The sequence below is a fragment of the Musca autumnalis genome, unplaced genomic scaffold, assembly GCF_047663935.1.
Source record: "Musca autumnalis isolate F117 unplaced genomic scaffold, ASM4766393v1 scaffold_1, whole genome shotgun sequence".
NCBI lineage: Eukaryota > Metazoa > Arthropoda > Insecta > Diptera > Muscidae > Musca > Musca autumnalis.
The window spans coordinates 302140878-302155613 of NW_027411644.1; the positions used below are offsets into that span (position 1 = coordinate 302140878).

At 36.0% G+C, this 14736-nt stretch overlaps 1 protein-coding gene across 2 annotated transcripts in view; it reads right to left on the reverse strand.

Moving 5' to 3' along the window:
* The window catches only part of Dop1R2 (dopamine receptor 2), a 284897-nt gene that overhangs the window by 37593 nt on the left and 232568 nt on the right, over nt 1-14736 (reverse strand). The window contains exon 5 of one of the 2 annotated variants that reach the window (XR_012409186.1): nt 6840-7220. The exons of the other annotated variant lie outside the window; for it this stretch is intronic. The gene's annotated coding sequence lies outside the window, so the exon portion shown is untranslated. The remainder of the gene's footprint in view (nt 1-6839; nt 7221-14736) is intronic. 2 annotated transcript variants of the gene reach the window in all.

Sequence of the window (14736 nt, forward strand, 5' to 3'; positions counted from 1 at the left end):
GCAAAACTAGAACATATTCTTTGTTTTGTTGAGGAGATTGGTGTTGTACATTGTTGTTGTAAGCAAAGTTGAGTTTGGGTAAGAATTTGAGGGAGAACGTTCTTGTGCATTGAATGTAATACGCATTAATTTTGTGGTAGGGGAATATACTATTGGAAGTATTGTTGCAAATTAACGGCATAGTTTTAAGATTGTTTCGAAGGGTTACTGATTGCGAGCATCTTTTAAAAAGTAACGCTAGGTATTGTATTGTTTTGAGAGGGGATCGATGATGTGCATTTTTGTTTAACAGTAAACATTTGATTACATTTGATGTAACGAAATTTTCGTGATTGGGGAATGATTATTTACATTGTTGATAACTAGTGGATAGCGCTGATGCACAAGAAGTAATTATAAAGATATGCGAGTTTTGTGTTTCTTAATTGCCCTAGACTGGAAAATAATTAGATGTTTTGAATGCTATTTTGATTTGAATTAGTAGTAAGAAGATTATATGTTTTGAGTTGAAAGTTGTTACATAGACATACATTTGTTTGTAAAGCGGCTGTAGTTGAAAACCACATACAACATGGACAAAGACGAGATACAAAAACTTACGGTGGACGGTCTAAGAAACAAATTGGGTGAGCTGAAATTAGAACGAAGCGGCAACAAGAGCGAGTTGCAATCCCGTCTCCTTAAGCATTTTGGCCATTCCTCCGAAGACGAGGGGTCGGATTATGGGGAGGCAGCGTCGGGGTTTGGACAATCGGGAACTTTATTCACTTTGAGAGACATCCAAGAGTCAGTTTCCAGCTTCTCTGGTGATCAATTGCCAAATGTAAATACATGGCTCAGGGAATTTGAAGATTGCGCGTGTACTGTAGGGTGGGATAATTTGAGGAAATATGTCTACGGGAAACAATTGTTGACTGGGGCAGCCAAGATATTCGTTAGGAGCCAACCTAACATAAAAAATTGGCCAACTCTGAAAAAAGCGTTGAAAGAAGAATTTGGTACTAAAATTTCCTCAGTTGAAGTCCATCGAAAATTATCCACCCGTAAGAAACGACACGATGAGAGTCTAAGAGAATATTTATACAGTCTAATGGAGATAGGTCAGCCGATAAAGATGGATGATGAGAGTATAATAACCTACTTTGTAGAAGGCATTCCCGATTCCCCTATTAGTAAAAGTGTTTTGTATCAGGCAACGACAATTGAAGATTTGAAGGTCAAGTTAAAGGTTTATGAGAAAATGCTGGGCACTGGAGATCCATCAAGATCAAAAGTTGCTCCAGCTAACAAGAGTATTAAAAATGGTGATAAGTCGTTCGTCCTTTGTTTTAAATGTGGGGAAAAAGGGCATCTTGCAAACCAATGCAAGGTATCCGAGACCAAATGCTTCAAGTGCCAAGGGTTTGGGCACAAATCATTTGAATGTAAAGTTGATGAAAATGTCGGGAATAACTGGGAGAAGTCGAGTATCGATAAAAAGGATAATGTCAATACTGTATTCGGAGGTTTCTCAAAGCTTTCGGGAAGAACATTGAAGAATATTAAAATTTTTGGGCATACATTTACAGCGCTAGTAGACACAGGTAGTGATGTGAGTTTATTGCGAAGCGATATATTAGACATTCTAGGGAATATAGATGTCAATAACGAAGTTAAATGTCTAAGAGGGTTAGGTGGGACACATATTTTTACACTAGGAAGCTTTCTGACGCAAACAAGCGTTGATGATTGTAAAATCGACATCAGATACCACGTCATTGAGAAAGCTGATATCATTTACCCAGTGATAATTGGAAATGATATTCTGGAAGAAGTCGATGTCGTTATAGATTCAAAGGGCACAAGAGTAACTAGAAGAGATAGTTTACCTTCGTCACAAGATAACGAAAAGAAGGCATATGTGAATAAAGCTTCTTATCCGAGGGACATTAATCCTATGTCGGAATTAAGAAATGAGTTCACAAATGTTTCACAGGCGACTACCATTCAAAAGTTGGGAGTAAGCAACTTTAATCGTGAAAATGTAGGCGATAATAACAGAGAGGAAATTAGAGGTAATGCAGCAAATAAAGAATCTTGTATTTCTGCATTAAGTAATAAGTCTGTAAGGGCAGTAAATAGTACCAAAGTACGCCGGGGAAAAGATTGGAGAGGAAGACAGGAAGAAAATTTCAAAACAGAATTCCGAAGTGAGGGCGGTTACATAAGAGATGGGATTAAAAATATTGAGAATAAAAGACCAGAAGCGTCATGCCGTGCGAACAAATCGATTGCCATTAAGCAACCACAGTTCAGTACGGGTGTGAAAATACGACCGTTGTTTCTGAGTCCGAATAAAGACGTACAAAAACCGAATCAATGTAGAGGCGTCTTCGATAGGAAATGTAAAGTTCCTAGAAGTTGTACCGGAGTAAGTGAGTACAAGAAGCCTTGGAGGGTACATTCGTGGTCGAATGTTAATCAGGATGGCCGAATGTAGGAACGGGGTTACGCAGCCGCTTATGTGTGTGCGGTTGCATTACACAAGACGTGCATAGACGAAGACGACACACACACAAACTAGACGAAAGCATTGATTTGGCGACCTTACACTTAACAACGAACACAAGACGATCATACACAGTCGCTGAGTAGAAGTCGTTGAGAAAAGAAGTGATATTTGAAGTTTAATAGAAGTTTTACAAGAAGAGAGACTAGAAGTAAATTATTATTATTGAAGTGAATTCATGTTTAATTTGTGTTTCTGAACTTTGTAAATATTTTATCTTACACTTTATTTAATTAACGAACCCACCTTTAATATTAATAAAATTAACTTTGTTACCAACACATTAATCAAAGTGTTTTCATTGGAACAAAAGGGTAACCAAACCTACATGTGTTTCCTTTCGTTTATGAAGAAGACTAAATACCAAATTCCAGCAATTTCGGTAAAAGATGTAGCTAGCTTTCAAAATAGCGAAATTCGGAAGGTACCGTTCTATGGGCGCTACATGGAGGCATGGATCTGTAGGTACAAATATCGGGGGGAATGTTTTATACGACTAACGAAGACTAAATACCAAATTTCAGCCATTTCGGAGGAATATTGAGGCCACAATCTTCAAAATACTGAAAATTGGGATGTACCGTTCTATGAGGGCTATATGAAGGCGTGGACTATACGGACAAATTTTGGGGGAGAAATTTAATACCCAAAATGAAGACTACCAAATTTCAGCCATTTCGGTGGTATATTGAAGCCACAACCTTCAAAATACCGATAATTTGCATGCACATTTCTATGGGGGCAATATGAAGGAGTGGACCTATACCCACAAATATCAGGTTGAAAGTATTACACGCCCATTTCCTAGGAATATTGAGGCCCAACCTTCAAAATAATGAAAATCGGGAGGTACCTTCTATGGGGGCTATATGAAGGCGTAGACCTATACCGACGAATTTCATACCGAAAGTTTTATACCCCAAGTGAAGACTAAATATCAAATTTCAGCCATTTCGGAAGAATATTCAATCTACAACCTTCAAAATACCGAAAATCGGGAGGTTCCGTTCTATGAGGGCTATTTGAAGACGTGGACTCGTAGGTACAAATTTCGGAGGGAAAGTTTTATGCGACCAACGAATACTAAATACCAAATTTCAGCCATGTAGGACTAATATTGAGGCCACAACCTTTAAAATACCAAACGGCGTGTTGTGATAATGAAGCTAAAACCTTCAAAAAACCGAAAATCGGGTGGTACCGTTCTATGGGGGTTATATCAAAAAGTGGACCGATATAGTCCATTTGCAATAACAAACATCCTAGGAGTAATATAATCTTCTAAACCAAATTACAAAGCTCTATTTTAAAAATTGCGAGATGTATCATGATTTCAACAGACGGACATGGTTATATCGTCTTAGAATTTTACCCAGATCAAGAATATATGTATATATACTTTATAGGGTCTCCGATGAATATTTCGATGTGTTACAAACGGAATGAAAAGTTTAATTATACCCTCCATATTATGGTGTTATGTCAAACACGCATGTTACGTTTAAATCAAGAATATATTTGAAAAATAAATCAAGTTAACTATCGGTGTTACATTTTTTTAATTTTTCTGAAGCGAAAAGTTGAATCAGCTTGAACTGGGTTGCAATTGGACTTAACAAGGAAGAATATGTATTTATAGCATAATATTTCATAAAATCTCTGCCGACACCAGTCAAACTACAAAAAACAGCAATGGACCTATTGTCTTAGTATTCATGACCTTATCAATAATGGTCATTCATGTATGCCTAAACTGAGGGAAAAACTTCACGAGACCCACAGGAAATATGATCTAGTATTCATTATGCATCACGTGAAAGCCAATGTCACATACACAGTCACTAATTCGACCTTCCCAGTGGAAGAGATAGGCCAAAAATGTTTGGTATCTGACTGGAATTCTGTAACCCATTTTTGGTTGCCGGCAAAAGTCGGTAAAATTAAAACGCAAAATGATAAATGAATAGTACTAATAAAAGAAGAACTTTGCGACTATTTTATTTTGGTTGCTACCTTGCAGACAAGTTTCGCCAATAAGCAACTAGACATATTAAGCGTTGTAGCTCTTCCCTACAATGACAATAACGTTGTGATTGTGTCTTTAGCGAGATCTTGGGAATATAATGCGGAAGAAGTAAAAAGTATCAGTCGGCTTTGCCAACAGTACTAGGAGTTCCTTCGCTGAAAATGTTGAACATTTGTGTACCCCAAGGAGTAGACCGATAGAGTCCACTTTTGAACATAAACTATGTCCGTTTATGAGATAGCGCGGGTACCGTTTTAGCGAATATTTTCGAACTTTTTTTGCAAATACCAAAAGGAGTGGACCTATAACCACCACCTTCGAATGTCATTTAATATTCGAATAAACATTACGATGTGCAAAGTGTGGAAAAACGCAGTATTCGGATCGAGAGTTGTACTTGCCTTAGCATTTTTTTACAGCGTTCCGGTCATTTTCTCAAGAAGTATGGACTTGCTTTGAGCGCAACAGGTTGCAATAAAAATCAAAACGATTCGCGAGGAGGTCTATATTCTAACGTCATCAATGTTTGGTAGAAATATTATGGATCAAATCAGATACTACCTTTGATGATTTTCGCAACATTTTCGCGAAAAGTTTTGAACTTTTGTGGGGGAGTTACCCGAAGGAGTGGACTGATATAACTCATCTTAGAACTTGTTTTAATTTTGCGCAAAATATTACGACTGCAGAATTTTGAACCGAATCGGTTTTCCGTTCGTTTACTCCATCCACTACACATGGTGCCACAGCGGGTTTTTACATCTTTCGGGCAATTTTCTCTGAAAGTATGGTCTGGCCCCTGGAAAAACTTGTACCGTTTTAAAAGGGGAGGTGAATACAAGTTGTTACAACAAAATCAAATCAATTCTAGAAGAGGTCAATGCAGTTTAGCACTTTTTCGAAATTTTGGATGGAAGGTACCCGATGGAGTGGACCGATATAATCCATATTGGAACTTTTGGAATTTGATCTATGTCTGGTAGAAATATTACGATGTGCAAAGTATAGATCAAATCGGTAAGTCCTTTCGAGAGTTATCGTGCTCAAAATTTTGAAGTTTTATGGAGGAGGTTCCCGAGGGAGTCGACCGATATGGCCCATCTTCGAACTTAAACTAAGTTTGTACAAAATAGTACTAAAGCCAAATGTTGAACCAAATCGGTTAATCCTTTCGAGAGTTATCGTGTGCTCCAGCCAGACAGACGGACGGATGGACAAATTGTCTGAAACGGATTTCGTCCAAACATACTTGGAGTCTAAAACCATTATTTCGATGAGGCACATTTTGCCCCTATGGCAGTGTATATACAGTCCTTAGCATAAATGTTGAGGGTATAAATAACTTAGAAGTTAGCAGGACCAGATTCCGCCCTCACGATACATAAAAGGTCTCTGGTTGCTGTTTTAAGGACACACATTTTCTTAAAACTACTATATTACGCAAGTTAGTGTTGTCTTCCATTGTACTCCTTTTGTTTCTGAAAATGAATATGATTTTCTATGTGAAAAACGTACAGAATGAACAACAATGTCTAAATTTGTTGCCACAACAATGTATTAATAGTTTTTCTTTTATATATATTTTCTACACTACCAACAAAGTGCATGAACGAATAACAACAACAATGTAACAAGAACAGCAATAATTTAAGATGTCAATGCAGCCAAAGTTGATGAACAGAATGATTGAGAGGTGTAGGAGTGCTTGTTGTGCGTTTAGCCAAATTTCTTTGAATACATACCTCTCTCTCTGTTTTAGTGAAAGCAGTGGAAAGAAGAAGAAAGTTCGGATAATTGTTACAATTCCAACAAAAAATGAAATGCAAGAAGTAACCACTTTATTAACCCAAAGTTGTTGCATCAAGTGGATGGAGAATCTGTGTTTTGTGGCGGTGTAAAAAACAACATCATGAATAAATCACCATGTAATCAGCTAAAGTTTGTTTGTATGTGAGTACATTAGCAACGTCTTTTACAAAGTTGTGACCATTGTCGAATGTTAGAATGTTTCGTAGTTAAAACTCATGACATTCATTGTTGAACAGTTTTACGTTTTTTGGTATTTTCCCCATTTCAGAGGGTAATAAAATTACATCCCGGGATAAAATGAATGGGAATAATTTATGTTGTGCATTTTTGCAACAATCTTTAGTTATCTATTCCAGCAAGCTTTTTGTCTTTCGCTTATTTCTTAAGTGGGTTTTGTTGTTTGTTCTGAATTGGCAACAACACTTTCTTATCAAATACATTTTCATTTGCATTCACCTTTATTTGTTAAGCCAAGCTGTTCGTTTATTTGTACCAACTGTCTTCTCTTATCTGCTGACAGTCATTATAAGTGAAAGTTCAACACTTTGTTGTTTGTTTTGTTCATTCTACGATATGTATCTCTAGACAATGGTTGGCTATAAACATCCTTTTAACGATGGGATATTGTCGTCATTACATTGGGTTACTAGACAAGGCGGTTTCTAATTATAGTCAGCATCATCATCGTCATCATCATCATCGTTTTCAACATTGTCTTGGTCGTCGTCTGCATCATCACCGCTCCTACTAAATGTATGTCTGCTCACAGGAATTGTGCCGCACATGTTGGATGCCATGCAGTGAACATGTGGAGTAACAGCGTCTGGTTGCGAATCTCTGCAAAGTATTACATGTTTTTAAGGATCAGAAATCTCGTCAAAAATTCACAAGTTAAGTAAACGGCACACAGATATAAGAACACTTATGGAGAAATTACTGCAGCAAAAATCGGGGGGAACATAGAAACACTCAACCTTTGTGTGCGTTCATATTTTGTAGAAGTAGACAATAGACAGACACCAAGGATTGATTACAAAAGACAATTATCTTGGAGGGGTAACAAACGAGGGTGCTGACAAAGATTAGTGAGAATTCAAGATTTTGTGAACATTTAAGAATATTAAGGAAAATGGGACTTATAAAGACACTTAAAACATTATTAGTGAGTAAAACAGACAAATTTTAAATTTATAGAGAACATCGAAAATGGGACAGGTGCTGATTCATCAATCTTTAAATACAAATTTCATATAATTCTCTTCTCATATGAAGTATTTGTGTTAAGTACTTTTGAATATTAACTAAATATAAATAATAAATACTTGTATATGATCACACACACAACTAAAATCAAAGGGCTGACTAATCTCATTAATTCTTGTGTGTTGGGTATAACAACACTATTAGATGGAATGTACATAAATCGTGTCACATCGTTTGTATCACCTTCATCTAAGATTCCATAGGATATGATTCATTATAAAACTTTAAGCTGTCTCACAGTGATTACAATTGTTTTTCCTGGCCAAAATTCCGTAACTTTTGTACTGATAAAAATATTATTTAATTTTTGTTTGTTCGACCTTTTTGTTCACCATTTTAAATGAGTATTTTTTCAAGCTCGAGGTCGGATGAAGATGCAATTTAAAGAAATGTGAAATATCGAATAATAAACATAATTTACAACACAGATAAAAATATTGTCATATTTCCTTTCAACTTTTGAAATTTATTATTATAATGTAGGTTTTCTTAATTGTTATACCCTGAGCCTTTAGGCTAGAATGTGTATATATGGCGAATAACAAAATTCCTTTACAATTCCATTTGAAAAAAATTAAAAATTTTTTTTACGAGCACATCTACGATTTTTGGTACAGAGGTAAAGGAAAAAAAATCCGGTTTCAAATCTGCTCGCGTTCACGAAATTGGCCAATGCGCGCAAAAGTTATAGCGGTTTTTATTCTCATATAAAGAAAAAAATATTTAAAAATATCTTTTTTGTTGTTATGAGAAAATGTATGCATAAATCGTTAACAACAGTCCATATCTATTCGTAGATGTTTAAATAGTTATTAAATTTATTATTATTTTCGCGGAAAGTCAACAAATAATAAAAAAATTTTGAAGTAAATCCAAATTATCCTGTCCCAGAATCCGTACAAACCCTCAAAAAATAAATTAAAGAATATATGCGGAATCTAGACAATGCGTAGAAAAATATGATACCAAATTTATAGAGATTGGGTACGTAAATTGCATATTATAGCAACAACAAAAGAGAAACACTTATTGTTGGAAAATATTGTTGCAAATATTTTTTTGGTTTGATTCTAAAAATTAGAAAAAAATATTTGGGAGTTCTCCAACTATTTTGCTAAAATCCCATAGAATAATGAATGTATACAGTTAAAACTTCATCAAAACATATGGTTTACCATCGCGAGAGTTTAACTGATTACTGTGATAACTTATAAGGGTAGGAAATTAAGAGTAATATTGAAATTACAATCATTCAATTAATATTATAATTAAAAAGCCTGTTATTCGCGAATTAGTTAAAGTCGGTTGATGCGCATCCGTTTTTGGATACAGCGAATCAATCTCTGTCAAAATTTATGCATATTTCGATGTTTCACTCAGGGGCCATTGTGTGCAACCAGTTGCATCATACACTGCAAAAAACCTTAAAGTTGGTAAAAGTCGCGCAATGTGCATACGATTTTGATGCGCATCCGGTTTCGTCAGCGCCTATCAAAAATACGTCCAAATATACCAATTTTAATTAGATTCTTCAAGGACCGCGGATGTGCCTCCACATTCTATTTTTGGTGAAAAACCCATATTACACGCGAATCTCTGTAATTTATGACACGCGTTTTCGCAAATATTATAATCGCGTATAAAGGAATCCATTTACGTAAAAAAAATTTCAAGAAAATCGCGGTTTAGTACGCGGATTTGTCGAAATAATTTTTTGCTGCTTTTCCTATTTTCAGGGTATCTATATCCGCGGTTTTAGTGGATGGATTCGATCGCGGAAGGTCTCATTAAATCCGTCGCGTAAAAAAACTAAATTCACGCGGGGTACAAAGGAAATTGAATGACACTTGTAAATTTTAAACGCAAAAAATAGGTTTTTTAAAAAAAATCACGCATCAAATATTGGCCTTTAGACTCCAATTACTAGGATGCTGTAAGGAGCACACTCATGAGATATGCATTAAACGACGTAGAATCACGAGTTTTATAATCCTAATGTGAGTTTTGAATATTATCTTGTTGCGCGTCCGAATTATTAAAACAATTCAAAAAACCCCGAAATTCCGGCTTCAAAATGTCAGCATCAATTTTAGGTGGATGCTGTGGATATATCGAAAAATTATACACTAGTATCATATTGCCCATGAAGTATTCTTTGAGTCTTTCTTAGGGCATATGTCTATAAAATGTAAGGTTAAGCCTAAAATCGGAAGGGAGCATAAAAAAACTTGTTGGCTTCAACCCATTTTTACCTATTTTTCTACATTGATACCAACACAGCTTCCACGTAAATTAATTTTAATGGTCGACCTTATGGGATTCCTCCTAAAACACTTCATTTTAAAGAATTGTAGTCATACTTTATAGAATATGTTAACAGTTCGCGAATTCTGATAGGGTGAAACTCGGATTCATCGATTGCAAAACATTTTTGTTATTTACCATATACACTTTGATACGACCTAAAATTTGCCTCATCGAAATAATGGTTTTAGACCCCAAGTATGTTTGGACGAAATTCTATTCAGGCAATTTGAAGCCGATTTATCCATGTCCGCCCTTCTATGTGGCTGTCGTACGATAACTGGTACCATAACTCTCAACGGATCAACCAACTTAAACCAAATTTTGGGTATCGTAATATTTTGTCCAAAATTAGTTTTAGTTCGATATCGGTCCAATCCTTCGGGTATCTCCCCAACAAAAGTTCAAAATTTTTCTGTAAAATTGTGTGAACGATAACTCTTGAAGGAAGCAATCGATTTGGTTGCACATCATTTTTTCCTTTCAGAAATAGACCGGGTTCGAATATAGACCATATCAGTCCATTCCATTGGGTATCCCCCACACAAAATTCGGATAATGTGAAGTTAAGAGCTCCTCTAGGACCGTTTTAAAATTAGTTTTAGCTGGTTGTCCTTGCGGCCTCCTTTAGGACGGTACAATTTTGTTCGAGCACAAGTCCATACTTCCTCAAGAAACTCTGACGGCACCAACCAAAATGGCAAATCCGCAAGATAATTCTCGCAGGGAGTTTCTGATTGGGCCAAACTTTGCACATCGTATTATTTCATCCAGCCATGTATCAGGTTGGAATATAGACTATATCGGTCCACTTCTTCGCGTACCTCCAACACAAAATTCGGATAAAGTGAAGTTTAAGAGCTTCTCTCGGATCGTTTTGAAATTTGTTTTAGCAGGTTGTCTTTGCGGCCTCCTTTACGACGGTACAATTTTTTTCGGTTGGAATATGGACTATTTCGGTCACTTTTCGTTTTGATTCTTTTTTCAGTAAATTGTCCTAGCGGCCCCTTTTACAACGGTACAGTTTTTGCCGGAGTAAGTCCATACTTCCTGAGATAATGTCCCAAAAGCAAGATAAGTCTAAAACTTTTTCAAAAATTTCTTCCTTCGGGCACACCCCCCAAAAAATTCGGAAAAAGTGAAGTTTAAGAGCTCCTCTCGGATCCTTTTGATTATTTTTTCAGTAAATTGTCCTAGCGGCCCCATTTACAACGGTACAGTTTTTGCCGGAGCAAGATAAGTCTAAAACTTATTCAAAAATTTCTTCCAAACTTAGTTTAACGTAATTTAATATTTCGAGTCCAGTATGAAGAAGTTTCGTTACTAAAAATGTTTGGTATATTGGCTAGGGTATAAAAAGGGTATATGGGGAAAAATCAAAATTTTTTAATATTCCATTTGAAAAAAATTAAAATTTGTTTTTGAAGCTACATGAGAGATTTTTGATACATGGATTGAGAAAAAATTCCCATTCTGAAATCTGTTCGAGATACTAATTTTGGTTATTGCGCGCAAAAGTTATGGCGGTTCCAATTCTGATTATAAGAAAAAATCTTATGAAAACGCTATTCATTATATTGAGGAACAGCGTTAATTTATGGCTTCCTACATACTATATGTTTACTGAGGTCCCATAACTTTAGTGAGAAAGTTGTAAATTTTCGCGGAAATTAAGAAAGAATTAAAAAAATTTACTGGCTTGCAACTTGTTTTAAGCTGTTTATGCATCGGAAAAATATTTTAAAAATATGTACGTAATCTAAACATCGCGAAGATTCAAATGAAACCAAAAATATACAAATCAGTTTAGAGGTTTGCATATTATAGCAAAAACAAAAAAATATATTGAGGGAATTTATAAAATTTTTGTAAGAGAAAATATTTTTTCAAATTTATTTTATGAGTTACTTGAAGAAAATGTAGTAAAATTAGGTCGGAGTTATTCTCCTATTTTAGTTAAATTTCACGCAAAAAATCATATTTTTTATTCTAATCACTTCTCGAGTACACGCTAATTTCTAGCGGAAGATATGGGCAACGTTCAAAACAATTTTGGGTTCCTTTGAATGAGGTATAATCTTCAAATAAAACTGTATCGGGTAATGTTCATTTTGAAATGCGTGTAAATCGCGAAATCCTCAAAATCACTTGATGCGCGTGCGGTTTAGAAATACTGCGAATTCTTCTCTGTACACATTTGCCAGGATTTACTATGGCGGCTAAGATGCAGCGTAGTGTGCAAAAAACTGTATAACGCTTATAATTTGCACAAAGTGCATACACTTTTTATGCGCATCCGATTTCACTATCATCCATGAAAAAATACATCGATCTAAACCTATTTCGATAAAATCCATCAAGAACTGTGGATGTAGCATCACACACTATTTTGGGATAAATCGGATACAGGTCCCATGCCACTAAATTTTTTTAAACCGCTGTTTTGCAAAAACGCAATGACGTGTCAGTTTCTTCATTGACAAGGAAACGATCCACAGAAAACACGATTAATTCCGCGATATTTTCAAAAATATTTTTCGCACATTTTTCGGTTTTTGCAGTTGCTGTTTTCGCCGTTCTAGTGGATGGATTTTCACGATCTATGATTTATATGATCCGGACCGTCAAAAACTAAAATATCTTGGGGTCCCAGCACAATCGAAAGGATATTGAAAATACTGTATCAAAAAATAGGGTTTTTCGAATAAATATCGCACTAAATTTTGGCTTTTGGCGGTGGATTACTGTGATGCATTTAATCCTATTAATGGTTCTTAGAAAAAGCTGAAAGTGCATCTTTGTTAAATAAAAAATACAAAAAACACCTAAAATCTGGCTTCAAAATGTCAGCATCCATAAAATGTGGATGCAGTGGAAATTTTGAAAAGCGATACATTAGAAGTGTAATCTTCATTTTGTATTCTTCTACTTTTACTTTGGGCAGATATCCGTACTTTAAACGGTTTGACCGGCAATCGAACAACAAGGTAAAAAACTCGTTTGCTTCAACGTGTTTTCACCTATTTTTATTCATTTACGCGGTCATAGGTTCCGCGCAAATTAACTTTTTTAGCCAAATTTTTGAGCTTCGATCAAAAACACTTAAATTGGTCCAACTATGGTCATATTTTGTGATACGCTTGAATAGTGCGCGTATTATAATAGTGCAAACCTTGGCTTCATCAATGTTAAATTTTTTTGACTTTCCCTCATATACACTTTCATACGGGCAAAACGTGCCTCATCGAAATAATGGTTTTAGAACCCAAGTATGTTTGGACGAAATGTGTTTCAGACAGTTTGGAGTCGATTTAGCAATGTCCGTCCGTCTGTCTGTCTGTCTGGCTGGATGGTGCGCACGATAACTCTCGAACGGATAAACCGATTTGGCCCAAAATTTGGCTTTCGCAATATTTTGTTCACACTTAGTTTAAGTTCGAAGATGGGTTATGTCGGTCCTCTCCTTCCGGTACCTCCCCCACAAAAGTTCGAAAATGTTCGGAAAATTTGTGCGCACGATAACTCTTGAAGGGCGTAACCGATTTGGTCCATACTTTGCACATCGTTAAATTTCTACCAAACTTAAATGAGGTTCCCATATGGACTCAATCGGTCCACGCCTTCGGGTACCTCCCACACAAAATTTCAAAAAGTTCAGTTTAGGACCTACTCTCGAATCGTCTTGATTATTGTTGTAACAACTTGTATCATCAGTAACAAAACCATACTTCCTGAGAAAATAGCCTGAAAGGTTCAAAACCCCCTATGACACCGTGTGTAGTGGTTGGAGCGCAAGATAAATCTCTGCCGATTCGATCCAAAATTTGTCCTTGATAATAAAAAGTTCAAAAATGTTCGGAACCATTGTGCGCACGATAACTCTTGAAGGGAAGGACGCATCCTTATATATCTACCAGATATAGAACAGGTTTTAATATGGACTATATTTACCCATTCCTTCGGGTAGCACCCACACAAAATGTCGGATAAGTTCACTTTAAGACCTGCTCTTGACTAACTTTGATTTCTGTTGAAGCAACTTGCATTCGCTGTCTCAATTACAACGGTAAATTTGTTTTCAGTGGCAAGTCTATACTTCTTGGGAAACACCCCGAAAGTTGTAAAAAAACCCCTATGGCACCATATGTAGTAGCACAATAACTCTCGAACTGATAAACCGATTTGGTCTAAAATTTGGCCTTCGTCGTATTTTCTCCCAACTTAGTTTAACTTCTAAAATGACCCATATCATTCCTCTCCTTAGGATACCTCCCCCACAAAAGTTCAACATTTGTGTCCAAGTGCAGTTTATGATCTGTTCGGAGATCCTTTGCAAATTTATACCGATGATGTTTTTTGTGGTCCTGTTTACAGCCATATATGTTTTCCGTGGACAAGTCCATGCTTCCTGGCATACTGGTCCAACAGGTGTACGATAACCCACTGAAATGACTAGTGGACGCGGTAACTATCGAAAAGATACGACTCTCAAAATAAGATCCACTTCCGTTATGCACTATGTCGGTCCATTACCTCCTCCGCAAAACTTTTGCACTTTAATCCTATTACATATTTTTGTCGGCAAGTTCAAATGTCCAAAAAGTGCCACAAAATTCTGAAAATACCCTAAAGAATTCGATCTGTCCGTAGATGAAAGTTCCAATTCACATATGCTGAGGGTATATCTCTGTCAGCAAAACCGACTGATACTTTTTTACTTGTTAGTTAATTCTTCTGATAGACTTCGCTGTTGGTAGTGAATTCTAATTCTTTTATTTCTAGGTAA